The 16,312-nt window shown below is 41.7% G+C and overlaps 1 long non-coding RNA gene across 5 annotated transcripts in view; it reads right to left on the bottom strand.

Moving 5' to 3' along the window:
• Nucleotides 1-16,312, bottom strand: part of LOC103377958 (uncharacterized) — a 57,118-nt gene that overhangs the window by 10,129 nt on the left and 30,677 nt on the right. For all 5 annotated transcript variants that reach the window (XR_003049501.1, XR_003049502.1, XR_001759984.2 and 2 more), the window contains 4 exons: nt 15,700-15,813; nt 15,353-15,400; nt 15,139-15,243; nt 2,922-3,154 (listed from right to left, as the gene is read on the bottom strand). This is a non-coding gene — a long non-coding RNA (uncharacterized LOC103377958). The remainder of the gene's footprint in view (nt 1-2,921; nt 3,155-15,138; nt 15,244-15,352; nt 15,401-15,699; nt 15,814-16,312) is intronic.

Here is a 16,312-nt window from a genome sequence, read left to right as displayed (position 1 = left end):
GACTGGAGTAAAAATCCATCCCACAGGAAACACACAAATCAATTTTTCCAACGACACGACATCAATAAACCAAATGCCTGGGCTCTGAGTGGAGGGGATGTGGCTGTATTACAAACTTGACATTAAGCTAAAACACATGGTGGCACTGGGCGGGGAAAAAAAAGTGATAAAAGATATTAGATCATTTATTGCCAGTAAAGTTTAATATGGATTGATCATCAGATAATGAAGTCTTTTTGGAGAGGCATTAAGAACTTCCCCACTTTTTAAAAAAACCACAGAACTTCACAAAGAACCCCACACAGAAAACACATTAAGGTCATGAGGGAATAAACTACTGATTTATGTTTCTGAGAAGATTCGACAAAGTCTAACTGTTAATAACAGAACACAGAATCTCTCGGTTTTTTTTTACTTTCTGAGAGCAGCTTGAAGGCATCGCGGGTGTCGCTGGTTTGCGTTAGCTCTTGGCTGTTGTACACTGACTCATCATCTAAGAGCCGAGCTCATCATGAATTGAATCTATAGATGGGGCTCATGTGTGTGTTTGTGTGTGTGAGTGTGAATGTTTGCTCACAACATGGGCCTCCGACCCACTAACCTTGTTGACCCCCACAGCACCAGCAGCAGCAGCAGCAGCGGCAGCAGCAATCCCCGCTTTTCGCAACGCATCTGCTGTTTAGCGTACGCCACCTGCTTGCCTATATTTGCACACGCTTCATGTACGCTACATATAAATATCTTGCGTGCCACATGTCAAAACTGCTAACAGGCCTGCTGAAGTTCGCACTCAGGCACTTTTAACTGCCCAACTGTGATGCCATCAATAATTGAGCGGGCGATAAAAGCCAGCATGAACACTCTCACCGGGGTCACGGCAGCAGCGGTCGGCCCCTCCCCTCTCCGAGGGCTGCGTTACATTCAAACACTGGAATGATTGATCGCCTGAGGCCTGATGTGTCATTTAAACCATGAAAAATAACTTCAGCATTTTCAATGTCCCTGCGCTGCTGCAGCTGGGAGTGGCCGGGTCTGACTCGGATTACAGCGGAGTCTTGTTTGGGACATATTTTCCTCCTCGGCGACTGTAATTAGAAAAGCCTTCCTGCTGCCCTCACTCACACACTGAACACATACTGTAACTACAAGTCCTCTGGGCTGTTTTCCTAAACTCCAACCAAAACTGTCAGGAGATGCAACTTGTTTTCGACTGGCGCAGCATTGTGGCTCAGAAGGGAGAGCGTGGCTGCTGCACGGCGCCGCATATTAACATGTGTCCGTCCTCATTAGGATTCAAGAATTGGCTGATTGTGTCTTTGTGGTACATTCGCTCTGTTCATTGTTATTGAGAAAAAAAAACCCCATTAAAGCCAGGATAAGACTTGGCAAGCTTACCAATGAAACTCGGCTGACATTGTCTGCACCCTGATACCTCAGTGGTTCACTGCTCTCATGCTAAATGACAGGAATATAGAAATTCAGACTGATCTCCGCTGGCAAAGCCCATGAGCTTTTTCCCCCCAGCTGCTGTTAAACACAATGCAAGACATGCGACGACTAAATGGAAAAGATAATTCTGTTTTGGTGACAATGGTGCCAATCAGGAAAGATTCTAAAGGCGTGAATACAGACGGTCTGTTCTCCCACAATACCCGTCACTGGTTGAATGGCCAGGAGAGACACATCAGCAAAATGGCTTCCCAAAACCAGTGGAAGCTGGTGCCGTGTTCACAGAAGTTTTACTGCTCCTGGTCCTGCTGCTTTACTTTAATGGTTATTTCAGTCACCTGCTCTCGGGCTGATCTCCACGGTGCTGTATTCACTTTAGGCCAAGAACTGGCCGAAAACCAAGAAAAATACCAGACTAAATGGTGGCAGTGGTCCACTGTCAGCGAGGTTAACAGTCTGCTTATTTTACCTCACTTGATTTTTGGCACGCGGACACAGGGTTGCTGAAAAGCCAAGAGGGAGATTTGTGTAGCACCTGATAATTATGGGGGGAAAAAAACCCTCACAAAATGAATCAAAAGCATCTAAATATAAAGCTGCAGGTGGCAGGGTGAGACCTTACCTCTGATTACAACACTCCACCTCCATATAGGTAGACATGAGTCACGGGTTTGGAACTTTAATAAATTTAACTGACACAGACTGAAAGAAGTGTGAAGTGGATCAGGAGGAACACTGGCCATGAGAATGTTGAGGAATTATTCAGTTTTAGATGAAATAAAAAATAATTTAAGTAGAGATTCTCTTCATAGTGACATTATAGTGGGAGAATATGTACAGCAAGTAATACATATATAATTTTGGTCGTAACTTCATATGGTATTTTAAAAAAAGATTAAATTACTGTTTTTAATATCCTCTCTTTAGACACTTATTTTATTTTATGATTTTCTCACTGGCTTTTTAGTGTAAGGAGTTGATTTATTTTTGAATTTCTGTTTTTAATATCCTCTCTTTAGACACATTTATTTTATTATTTTGTTTTTTACTCAGTGTAAGGAGTTGATTTCTTATTGAATTGTATTGACTTTTCTCAACTCTTATTGATGTATCTAGTTTACCTGTTTTTACTGGTCTTTTTATGTCTATGTCTTTCAATTTGTAATGTGTTCTATTTGTTTCCCTGTTTTTGGCCAACTTTGTGGATGGATGGATGGATGGATGCATGGATGGATGGATGGATGGATGAATGAAGCAGCCCAACAGTGTAATGGTTAAAAGGTAAATGGCAGTAATGGTAATCATGGTAATGGGTTTGTAAATATTGATTGTCATGATTATGTCTTTAAGGGGAATTTTGTCTTGGGTTTACTCCATTGATCCTTAACTCCCCTGATGCATTGTGGGTCTCGTCCCTGTTTCATTTAAGCTGCAGTCACTGAGATACAGTGGTATTGTAATGAAGCCATTACCTTAAAAGCCATTGCGTTGGTACGTGAGTTCGTACGCTCTTGATGGTTGACGTGTGATGTCTGTCCGGTGACTACACCTACACCGTGGCCATCTGTCCCCGTACGAGTTCATGAAGCTGAAGCGTTCGCACATCCGACAGTGAGGTGATACAATTTCATGGCTCAGCAGAGGAAACTGCTGTATGAAACAGCACTGTGTCGTCACAGATGTCAGGCTGGAGAGACCATTAGAGCTGTAAATGATCAGAAATAAAAGATGTTACTTTTGAAGTTCCGACACCGGAGAAACAGAGTTGAGGTGGCCTGGGCAGCTGATTCAGGAAGTGTACTATATTACTTTTTTTATGGAAAAACAAAACTCAAAAAGGTCAGATTTTATGAGTTCAAAAGTTTCCCTTGTACTGTTTTTATTGCTAAATTACAACAGTAAGTTTTAGGTCCTAGAAATTCTTACACCATCAAAACCTTGTAACAGAATTTTAAACAACATTCAACCACTGAACATTCAATAACCTTGACTCAGTTTAAACTGTTTAAACAGGACGATATAAACAGTGATTACAAGCGTGACGGCTCAAAGACCAAAATGCATTTCATTTATCTGTTATTTACAGGGAGGGGGCGCCTGTGTGTCCGGGCTTCGGTTGCAGAAGGACCTTTTGTCTAACTTACTCTGACAGAGACTGATGTCGACGCGCTCTGCTATCTCTCTTCATGTTACATACTGATACTGATGTTGTACGTTGGGAGTTTGGATCACGGTTGTCAGATGTGAACAGATGTGAGCTTTTAATCCTCCTTATCAAAGCTGTGGTCTTTAACGATGCAAAAGTCAAGGCAGTGTTTCAACAAATGTGGGTTTGGGGCTTAGCATCGCTGCTATGTGCAGAACAACTGTGTTATTGTTCTATAGAAATTCAGAAGAAGCTTAGATTTTGGCAGAAACGTCCGTCTCAATGTATATTTTTTTTTGGCAATGTAGCAATTTGTAATAAATGTTCCTTCGATTTTTATTTTATTTGGTATTCAAGGCAGCATTTTAGTGGCTTTTTCTTTATAAATGTATTCATTATACTGTATCTTTACAGTGCTCTGCTGTTGAGAAACAACTTTTTGTTTCATTTTTGTATTTTAAGCATTTAAAAAAACAAATAAAAATCTATCAATATGTACAGTTGTTATTTATATATTTACCAAATATATATATAAAAAATCATTGTATTTTTACTTTCTTTTTTCTACCAATCAGGTTCAGACATTTCCACAAAACATATAACTATTTTATGTCATCTAGTGTCAATGATCAGGAGGTTCAGGGATTTTCAAACTAAGATGTAACTGACACAACTGACCAATGTCAGACGTTGCACAGACACCACACTTTTGTATCAACCATCGTCAAGTGCGTCTTATACTGAATGCAGCGTCGACTGAAAGCGTGAAAGATATTCAATATTATGAGTCACAACAGAAGAAAGATGTGAACGTGAATGTGCGTCCTTCATGATTCAGCTCCTGTAATCAGTGCTACAGATCAGCATCCAGAAGGAGGACAGGTCAAAGGTCATCACTAGGCAGATTGTGTTTCTCTGGGACAGCTGTTGGAGGTAAAGGTGCATGAAATTGTTCTGGGCTGGGAGCCATTTGTCCACTCCTCCTCACCACCTCCCTGACCTGTCCACTGTCCTTCACCTTCTCCACCTCCAGGAACCAGAGAGAACGTTGCTGCAGGAGGCGACAACTGTGGTTTTGACTGTCTTTTTTATAGTTTTTTTAAAAATTAATTCATTAACATTTTACTGATTCCTAAATGGGTTTTGGTGCAAGGACCGGGTCATAGTACGACAGTACGATTCAGCTTCTGGAATATTCTGAAGTGACACGTAGCAGATGAGTAAATTATTTAGGCTTCTGTCTGCACAGGCATTTCTTTCTTTCTTTCTTTCTTTTTTTTCTTATTAAAACTGTTAACTTTGTGTGCGAATCAAATTCAACCACACTTGACATTAACTGTCTTTTTTAACTTTAGCTGGAAGCTAAGTGCTCCTGCTGCTGTGAAAGCTCGGGGCAAATCAAACGCGCCCCGCTGTGGGAACCTGCTCCTTCTTCTGGATTACAACAACGACGACGACGTATAAATAAAAACGTCACTCTTACAGTTCTGACAATTTCCCATAATTAATTCATAAAATTCTGCATCCAATCTCGCAGCTGACTGGCAGGGAAATGGCAATGAGTGATTGTGTGTGTGTTTTGTGGCACTGCCCTGCAGCAGCACAAGGCACTGGAGCGTCATAACAATGCAGTGCCGGCGCACGGACGGAGGCCACACTGACACAGCAGTATAGCCGTGCTGGCGAGGTGGCAGTCGTGCCCACACACTGGCAGCTCTGGCAGAAACAGGATGTGAAAAAGCTGTTGACTGGAGCCTTGGGTCTGGCTGTTGGCATTTATGGAGCTGCTGTAATGACTGCATGATTGATTGGAAGCACAATGGGGGCTCATGTACTCAGAGCTGGTGTACAGCACCAACAACAGACTGTTGGCTCTCCTGGATTAGAGACCCCCCCCGTCGCCCCCACCTCTCTGGTGGGGGTGGAGGGGGTCCCTGCCCAGATTAAAGGGTTACATTAAACAGCATGAATAAAAGATTGATATGATTCTCTTTAGAGCATACACACACACACACAGGGCCGGGCTGTAGAGTGTGTTTATGTTTGAGCCTCCTGGGCAGGAAGGCTCAAATAAAGCTTTTACCATTTCCACTTCCGCTCCTTGATGCCCCCCCTGATGGTAACACCACAGAATGACACTGGGAAAAAACCCACAGAGGCATTTAACCTGTTTTCAACATAAGCAAAAATGCATTTCAATTAGTAGTGAGTCGTGAAGTGATAAAGACCCAGGTGCCATGTGGATTTTGTGTCTTGCACAACATTGTTGGGGAGTGTACGGCCTCATAGAACAGCACTGCTCTGTGCTACATACAGCAACCATATGGCTGACTGCCTGTAACTGAGAGACAATCAAAGCCAAATATTTCACTTGATTTTTGTACTGCCTGTAACTGAGAGACAATCAAAGTCGAATATTTCACTAAACAATTTGGGTTGACTAGGAAGGTTTAAATGTTTTCACAGCACCACCTACAGGGAAGGATGGGAAGCTGCATGCTCTCTGACTTGAACATAGACTTGAATGAAAACTGTAAGAATATCGTATTAGAGCAAAAATGTTTCAAAAGCTTTAAAAAAACACAGAAGTTTAGAAATATCTCGTCAACTTTTCAAATGCAGAAACACGTAAGCGTTGCTTCCTTCGTCCAAGAGCTGGACAAACTTAAATATATATTTGCCATTATCAAAATGAACAGATGACTGCCGGGAATATGATGACAATATTGTTAAATACTGCCACAGTCATTTGGATAATTACATTCTAGGTGCCAGGCTCCCCTTGAAGAAGACCAGGCTGTTAGAGGGGGGGCAGTAGTGAGCCACCTGAATAGTTTGAGGGGAGGCATCCAAAGGCTGAATGTTATCATGCTTTAATGAGGACATTGGCGACCATGGTCAACATTATTTTTGCTCAAAACCTCACAAAGAAAGATGGCCTCAGGCACTTTTATGATTTTAATCTCTCTAATTGGCCAAACAGTTCATGAGCTAATGTAATGAAAAATGGGGTGCCTTAATCAACTCCAGGAATCATGGGTAAAGCAGCGGGCAAGGGAGTGCCAGGCACTGTCAGCCTCCCGCTCCGTGCTTCACTATTTCATCCTGAACTTGCTGATCACTTAAGCAAATGAAGAGGCCGGCGGCATGTCGTCATGGCGGTATTTCACACGTTTTTACCAGCATTATAAATATTACAGCCGTTTCCTCTCCTCTCTCCCTCGAGGGGCTTTTCTAATTATTTTTCTGTTTTTTTATAAACAGCTCAAACAAGTGTTTTACAGTGTCTTTATACAGGCTTTCCTGCCAAGACTGATGTGAAACAGACAGTAAAAAAAAAAAGAAGCTGGATTTATCATTGCATCGAGCCGAATCGGGAAATAAAATCCTGATTTGGCATCATCCCATTTGGGGATTTATTAAGCTGTTGCTATTGATTATCAATTCATCATTCAGTCCCAGGAATTAGGCTAACGAAAAGCAGGAAGAAGACTCCCGGGCCTCAGATGATGCCTTGCACATAATCAATGGCTGATAATACAGGGGCCAGCCTAATTATTGATGACCACAGAGACGCTTCCCCTGTTTCCCTATTCATTCACACAGCGGTCAATTAAAGAGGCGTCTCAGACTCAGTTGGTCGCCGGCCAGTCGGTTAAAGTCAGCTCGAGTCCTGGGGGAGGCAGGGTGAAAGGGGTGACAGACTTTGGGAGTGATCGAAGGCCTGAAGCCTCAGACAGTTGGTGTTTCCAACTGTGTAGGTTTAAGATGTGGAAAAGATTTACTTATCAGGCTGCTCATCAGCCAACAGCTGCAGAATCACAGGTGCAGCTCAGCCGAGGACGGGCTCAGAGCAAAATGACCAAATCAACAACAGCTCAGGAAGAGGTTGAAGTTCTTATTACAGACTTCCTGAAATGAGGAGAGGGTTTATGTGTGTGTGTGTGTGTGGGTGTGTAGTATGTGAATGGTTATTGCACTGCAAACTTTCCAGTGTATTTGATATTCTTTATGTGCCGACAAAACACTGTTCAAGGCAAACACTCCAGACACGTCTGATTAGAACATATACGTCCAAACACAAGGACAAAAAGTGACTTTGACAGAAATTAAAGTCACCATTTAAAGACACCATCCCAAAAAGATGAACTAAAACAGATCTTCAGTTTTTCGAACTTAATTCGTTCATGAAGGCCGTCCATGAACCGAAAGGTTTGAAAACTGATTTTTTTTTCCCATTCCCATAAGAATCATGAATGTAAAATGGATGAATCTGTTCCTGGACCCTGGTTGATTCCTTATTCAACCTTTTTTAACAGTATTTTGTTTATAGGTTCATACACGAAACCAATGAAAATAATTAGCTCTAACAAAAAAAAGATAAACATAACTGAATATAGAATAAATCTATAAAAAGGAAAGACAGTTTCAGTCATCCTCACCAGAGCTGAGGAGTCGTGATTGTGCAATGTTCGATTCGCTTTCGCACAAATTACTGTCTCCGAAATACTTGCTGCCCGCCTGATATTGTTTCTCCTTGTTTCGCCTCCATGAAGAAACGAATGATTTCTGAGCCGGAGCTGGACGTCACGTTTTTGGCTGTGACACTCTGAGCCTTCGTGAACTCTCTGTGATAAGAAGCTCAGGCTGCAGACACAACAGCTGCCATCAATCTGCCCACTGTGGTCACCAGTGTAAATGTTTAGATGTACAGCCGTGTTACTTCCCATATGAACACACAGCCATCTCTATCGCAGACTGACCGTGACCTGGCGGCCGGGCCTTTATCAGTGAGACGCGCTGCAGCTGGACGGCTGCACATGTGTGGATCAATGCACAGGTTTAAATGTGAGTGTGTGTTTGCACACATTGGTTTGTCTTAGTAGGTCTTAGTGAACAAGTGTGTCCAGACAACATGACTCAGCTGTTGATTGTCTTACATTAATGATACTGAGACTTTATATCAAACACATCTCCAATGAACTTTTTTCAAACATTATAATTCCTACAAAACTGCAGTTTACTTTTAAATAAAATTACAAAAAAAAAATAAATCACAAATTACGAATAATAACACCTGAATCAAGAAATATTGCTCTGGACAGGTCTGGAAAGTCAACCAAAGGAAATGTCAGAAGAACAAATTAAGAAAAGAAGTATATTAATACATTTATTTATTTATTGTTAATTATTCTCTTCTGTTGGTGATATAACAAAAGCACATCTGATTTAAAGCAAGTCTATTTTAATTATAACTCACTAAGAGGCAGAAACCTTACATTTTTGGTGTCGATGACGTTTGTTGACAGTGACGTCTGATTGAGATGTTTGAATAAGAACCGTGAGATTCCTGAGTTTGGCTTTGAGATTTTTTTTGTCATAGGTCACAATGGCAGAGACTGGGAGGTTGATGGGTTCATGACAGAGTATACACACATGCACGGACACACACACTCTCACACATGGAATGCAATTTTTCAGCCCCCGTCTGACTTTCCTGTTTAAATTAGAGGTGCAAACATCAGGCGGCTTTGATAAATGGTGTTTATCCAGAGCTAAAGGATCAAGGCCACAGTAACGCTGTGTAAATTAATGAAGATACACAGAAGGAGAAAAGAGAGTGCAACAAAAATTAAGTCAACACCACACATAAACAGACTGGCGGTCGAGTGCCGGCATTTTTGCAATTATAATTAAGTCCACAAGGGGCAACATTTTGTTTTGTGAATTTTGTTTTCAGAGATAAAATTGACTGGACTTTATTAGATGTTAAACAGGTAAATCAATACAATGGGGCCTCAAGATACAAGTTTAAACCACTCCAGCAGCAGCACTCGTGTGTCGATCCGCTCGTATTTCGTTTGTATTTTCCCCAATAAAAATAACTAAAAACCAATGAATTAGTTCCCCAGAAATATACTATAACTTAATTAAAATCCCCCCATATCTAAACATCAAAAACATAGATGTAAACAAATCTATTGATGATATAAAATGATAACAATTATTACAAACATTTTATATTATTGTTATAAAAATGGGTAAAATAACCGAGAGAGGGACAGTGAGCGAGAAAAAAGGAGTTCGTAACTCGATGTTTCCTTGTATAGTGAGAAAATCTTGCTAAAGTTGCTCACTCGTAACTTGGAGAACTTGTATTTCGGTAGATTGTATCTTGAAGTCCCACTATCCAGAGAGCCGATCACTGGTGACGTTTTTTTTTTTTATGTTATTTATGTGATAATTTTGGTACTTGAGACGCCACAACTCACGTTTGACCAAAAAAAAATTTAAATTGATGGTTGAGTGTCAGGTTGGTGGAAAGCTACTATTACTGCTACTTTACTGCAATTGTTAGCTTTTTCTGGCAGACAAAGGTCCAGACAGGAAGTCTTGTAGTTGAGATTCTTCCACTCCACTTACTCCAGATTTTGACTTAACCAACAGCGGAGATTTGAACACAACACCAGCTGTTCAAACATCCCTCCACTGGCTTTTCATTTGATTAGGATGAATTAAAAGATCCCGTTGATCAGAACCAGCTGATCTTTTAACGTTACATCACAGACCAACATGCTGGAGCAGGCTTTTTTTAATGGTCCCAAAATAGACTACAGAACTTCCCCAGTGGGAATATTGATTTTCCCTGCTCTAGGAACGTTGAAGACACAGCTGGAAATATATCCATATCTGGATCATATCCTGAAATCGACCTGAGATGACACTAATATTAGCCTCAGTTAATGTCAGTTCTGGTGCTACTCTGGCAGTGGTGGGGGTGGGGGTGGTGTTGGTAAGCACAAATTGGGGAACATGTAATTTTCAAGTTGGGTTTGGTGTTGGTAAGCACAAATTGGGGAACGTGTAATTTTCAAGTTGGGCTAAAAAAAAAAAGAGCAGAGTGATGGGGGGCATCGAGAACGTCTGCAGGCCGCTCTAATCTCTCTGAATGGAAGGAATGCACAGGAGCAAACACAGCATTCAAAGAAGATGTGCAGTGAAGGAGAAAAGAAAATCAATGGACAGTTAAACGCCCAGCTTTCTGGGGCTAACGTAGATACCTTCAGGGTATAAGACACAAGAGGGCGTCTGTATTTGTTCATGGGCCTCATCTGCGCCTCTTTGTGTACATGTGCACGGGGGAGACGCACAAAGAATTGTTGTAAGCACTTCTAGCTGCAGGGGACTTTGGGTGGGAGCAACCTCCCCGGCCCACGCAAAACCACAATCAACATCCCCCCTTCCTCCCAACACACCTGTGCCCCAGCAGGGCCTTAAACCCAACTGTCTGGAACCAACGCACTGAAAGGACTGTATGGGCGTGTTCCGGGAGAGGATTTTAAATGGTGGACAAAGGGAAGTCTCTAAGCCACACTGGTGGGTGTATCTGAGAGGCAGTTAGAAAAGATGATTCCATTACAATTTCTCGGAATCCCACGTTTCGTTTCATTAACTTTGCTGCCTCTAAACACTGGCTCCGCTGGAACAGGAACTGCTCGAACACGAAATATAGTACATTAAACACTTATTGTTGTTAATAACCTTATTGTTATTTCTATAGAGATATCTTTTATATATCCTTTTCCTTTCACTTTTTCTGCTTTTGTTACTGCAGGTTCTACATTAAAGGACAAGATTTATTTTTTATTTATTTTATATTTTATTATTATTTTATATATATATATATATTTTATTTTTTTTTATTTTTGCCTATTCAAACAATTTAATTTAATTGAACCCACAACAGATAAGATGAGATTTTTGTGTACAGTTATTTCCTCTGAATGAGTTTTACTACATCTGTGGTTCAAACGTCAGCGTCGACATAGTTTGTCATTAAATCACTCAAAATTCAACTACAAAGACTACATTTAAACATCTTTATTCCTAAAGGTCGTCTTCGCTGTAAATGTCTCATGTTGGAATGAAATATAGCTTGGTATAAATTATGGGATCTGTTGTGCAGTAGAGAGAAAAGAGTATTTTAACTATAAATGGACATACTGTATGAGTACGAGTACTGTATGTGTGAGCAGAGTACACGTGGGGCCCCGCAGCTATGGAACATGGAAAAATATGGACTTCTCTGGCCAAGTCACAATTAAAAGAACATTCAAGGAGTATTCTAGGCTGCCACTAATTGTAACTGCAGAGTTATGATCAGTAACAGAAGCACCTTTGGTTTCCAACGTCACCAAATGAGTCACCTTTAAACTGACGTCTTCAGCGGATCGTTAGTGTAATCACTGAGGACAAATACTGGATTACTGCATCCCTGTCTGTATCTACCTTGTTGTTGTGCAACAGCAGCAGAAATGTTACAGTCATCTGCATAGAACTGAAGTCATCCAGGTCAGACCGGTGCTAAGTTGGAATAATAGCTCCATTCACTTGGTGTGCACTGACAGAGCTGCATTATTTAGAAGCATTCCAGGTGAAAACGACTGACAGGTTCAAGTCTGTGCCGACATCCACGCCGCATTTCATCATTCAAATATTCCTGACAGCTGTATTCATTTTTAAAATTCTGCTTTGCTCACAGTTTTCCCTATAGCCGCGAGAGAAAATGCAAATACAACACATAAACACACACATATAAACACACACACACACACACATTCCCTGGGTGACCCCGGCATTCTGTCTTAATTTCTTAATAATCACAAGCTGCTTCCTGTCTGTGCATCCAGGAGAAAAGAAAGTTGAGAGGAAATTATAATAAATAATAACCAGAGCGCACAAATTAAGACTGATTATTCCCTGTGTGGTTTTAGGAGCCACGCACACACACACACTCGTGTGTGTACAGGCTTCACGTTGATGTGCAAAGGTTTATGTACAGCCTCCGTGTCTGCACTTCCTTTCTTTTTTAACCTTACAGTTTTTAAAACTGCAGTAATTGGGAGCCCTCTGCCCCCCAAAAATCCTCGGCCTCGTCACAGAGGCTTAGTGTCACTTTAAGAACCAAGACCTGTGCCACTCAGAGGAGCTCCGTAAGCTCCTTAAGGCTGCAGACAGAAGTGCTGTGTCCTGAGGAGGATTAGTGATATTGGTGAAGAGGGTCAACATCCAAAAACGTAATCAAGTGTTTGAGAAGTGACTTAAGGCAGACACACGGGGCGGGGGAGGGGAGGGGGGGGCATCTGGAGATGCCAGGTCTTTTCTGATGCAAAACAAGTCCAGGGGGAGGGGATGAGGGAGGGGGTGAGGAAGAAGTCAATAAGGAACGGCATGGTCTCTGATGAGGACGATAGTGTCCCCTGTTGTCTCCCCTTTGTCCCGGAGCTGGGCGTCACACACATGCATGAAATAGAATGTCTGCGCTATTGATCGGAAAATGAAGTCAACTGAATCGGAAAAGACATTTTCTGTATACAATTCACCAAGTTTTCAGGGTTTCTTTATAGACAAAACAAAGGAAATGCATGTTTTGCTAAGTTCTCCTGCACAGCTGAATAACAGAAGGTACATCATGCCCCGCGAAAATGAAAAGATCTACACTGCGAGCTACAGCCGATACCTCGTTGTCTCTATCTGTATCTTTCTGCCACTGTCAGCTGGTTTTAACGGCGCGTAATTGTCATCTGTCAGTTGCCTGTGGGCCCGTCCCTCAAGGCTGCGGTGTGACTGACACCAAGTACCGCTGCTCTAAGAAGTGCCATATGGCTGCAGTTAACACTGGGACTGGAACGTAGCCTCACGGGGCGACGGTGACAGAGCTGGTGGACACTATGGCTAATGTGAGTGAAAGTAAGGAAGAGGATTAGCACACGGTAACAGTCTGCTGTTAGTGACATCACTGACTGTGTTAGATGATTAGGACGAAATCTGAAATATTACGTCTCGATCTACCTTTCAATGAGAAGTATTTCTTTCTCAACACAAATGTTTATTTTCCTTTCATTTATGCCTAATAATCTGGAAGTTTCTTGGAGGAAAATATTTACTACTGTAAAGGTCAGAACACTCAGCAGTAGGCGTCAGCATTCCAACTATAACTAGAAGGATCACAACCAGCCAGGGGAAAGTTCCAAGAAGAAACAGTGTCCGATGATGCAGTTTCACACTAGTTTAGCCAAAAAATGACAAAGTCCAAACAGGCTGCTAATGTTTAGCCTTTGGTCGTAATTATCACATTACTGCCACAGTACTGTTGTTGAGGTGTTAACCTCCTCAGGTGTTACTTGGAGTCATGGGACATTAGAACCTTTGTTAGTGAGGGTTTATTGAGACACTTGGTGAATTTAACACTTGTATTATCGATAACAAGGCAAGTGCACAGAACAGAATATGTTTCTGCTTGGATGGATGGATGGATGGATGGATGGATGATGGATGGATAGATAGATTTTCCTCATGCAGGAATTAAGGCTAAAATCTTGATGGATGGATAACATTGTTTGCCAAAGACTGGGTCGCAACCCTCAGGTGGGTCGCAAGAGATTTTTTTGGGGTCATCTTGCTTCATGTTTCCCAGGAGTTTATGAATAATGTCTATTGACTTGGGTCGCAAATGTTTGTGATAAAGGTTTGTGTTAAAATATGGGTCCCCAGAAAAAAAGGTTTGGGAAACACTGCATTAGAAAACCTGGCCACATGACTCTGTGACTGACGTTCACCGTCAACACATTGGGAAACTACAACAATGTCTCAGCCTGGTTGGACTCCTGTTGGACTGTCAATCACATGTGGTGATGTAGTGACAGGAACTCTTTATTTCTCTTAATCATAAATCACCAAATGGATTCAATATTTTACAGATGAATAAATGTTCTAATGTTAAAGTTCAGGTTTTACCCTAAAACAACGGTACCAAACACAGCAGCAGCAGTGAACTAACCTCCATTCAGGCTCTGTGAGCTGAAATCTCTGATATTCTTAATTGGATTTGTCTCATGGAAGTCAGAGAGAGCGACATCTGAAACTGTGTTAATACCTTACACAGCCACACTTCAAAAGGCACACGATCATCTTTTTCTTTTTTTACTTTTTTTGAAATGCCATGTGTTTTTAATTAAAAGTCAACTAAGAATTCAGCTGATGCTGCTCATTTCAAAGGCGTTCAGTCACAAACTAAAGTGTGACAAATTTCCAGCTGACATTGCTCACAGTAAAATGCATATTCATAACTTGATTAAGGTAATTTCTCAAAACCAACTATCATAATTAGAAAGTTTTTTGGCATCGAACCCTAGGTGTGAGCTCCGTGCTGCTATTATTCTTTTAACAGCGCCTCGTGTCAGACATGCCGCTCCCGCCTTCACTGATCATGGAAGTGTGCACGTGAGTGTGAGTGTGCATGTGAGTCTTGTGGCCCGAGTCATTTACCACTGGCTTAGTGTGATAAATATGACCTGTCTCTGCTTCTCTGGGTTATGTGCCAGTGAGGGATGGTGGCTGTGTTCATGACTGAGGAATGAGGCCGACGACCAGGACTGGTAAATGACTTCAGCCCTGAGAGAGAGCTGGCTTATCATTAACGCTGGCTCCACACCGTAACACAGACATGACAAGGACATGAGGTGTCGTGGTGCAGCGCTGACCTTGTATCTGCGTGAAGGTTCTCCACGGACGGCGGCTCAGCTGCTTGGTCAGCTGTTTCTCCTCTTTGATTCATGTGCTGCACGTGTGTAAGACATTCAGGACAACTGTAAGGACAGGAAAATGAGCTGCAATTCAGGACAACTGTAAGGACAGGAAAATTAGCTGCAAGCATGCTAGTGCACGTGTTAGCTAAGCTGCTGTTCTTAATCTTACTTTGACTTGAGTTCCTTCACAAACTGCTCTTGTTGTCGTAGTATAGTCCTAGAAAAGTTGTAGGAAAAATTGACACTTTTGAAAGTAGAATTCCTTTTTTGTAGAATTCTGACAACTGATAAATCTATTGTTTACCTGCTAATTATTCGTAGCAGCTACGCTAACTTGTTCTCATTAAGACCATCAGCTGGTTGGCATGATTAATTTCGCTTCCTAAACGCCGACATTGTCTCCATGCACACCATCCAAGCCATTCGTCTGGCTGTTCATTTATAATTTCTTTGTCATTTCATTGTGAAGTAGGTCTTCATCATCTTCAGCGTGCTTCCTCTGTGTGTGTAACCCACCTGTCTTCATTTCCCACAATCCTCTGTCATCGCAGCTGTCCTCCTTCTCCTCTCATTTCTGTCTCCACGTCCTCTTTCAAATCCCCGTGTCACTCCATCACTTCACTAAATGGGCTTAAGCAGAGAAGCATTGTTGTTGATTTCATACATGTCATACGACACAATTACATTAATGGCTTCATGAATGGATTTCACAAGGAGCCGGTGGGATTTGTTTGGGGGGGGGGGGTCGTTTAGAGACACAAAGAGGCTGTCATCTGTGTTTGGACATCAGCTCAAAGGCTCTTATTAGCGCAGGAAAGATTTGACGGCACGGTTGTCAATGAAAAGACGTTTTGTTTGTAATGAACACACGAGGCTTGTTGAAAATTGGTTAATGTTCTCCCTTTCATCGCGTCTTTACCTGCTTAACTCCCGTACAAAGGACGGACAAACATCTATCTAATGGCCTTTGTAATCCATTAAAGTCTTTGCATTAATCGTTATGTTCTCGCATTCTTAGTTAGTGTTGTGTTGAGTGAATCTCAGGACGGAGGTAGGACCAAATGATGGTACAAGATCAGATGCAAGAAGGTTATTTAACAGAAATATATATATATATCTGTGATTATAG

The sequence above is a fragment of the Cynoglossus semilaevis genome, chromosome 4, assembly GCF_000523025.1.
Source record: "Cynoglossus semilaevis isolate Cse_v1.0 chromosome 4, Cse_v1.0, whole genome shotgun sequence".
NCBI classification, from domain to species: Eukaryota; Metazoa; Chordata; class Actinopteri; order Pleuronectiformes; family Cynoglossidae; genus Cynoglossus; species Cynoglossus semilaevis.
This window is presented reverse-complemented; position numbering and strand designations above follow the sequence as displayed.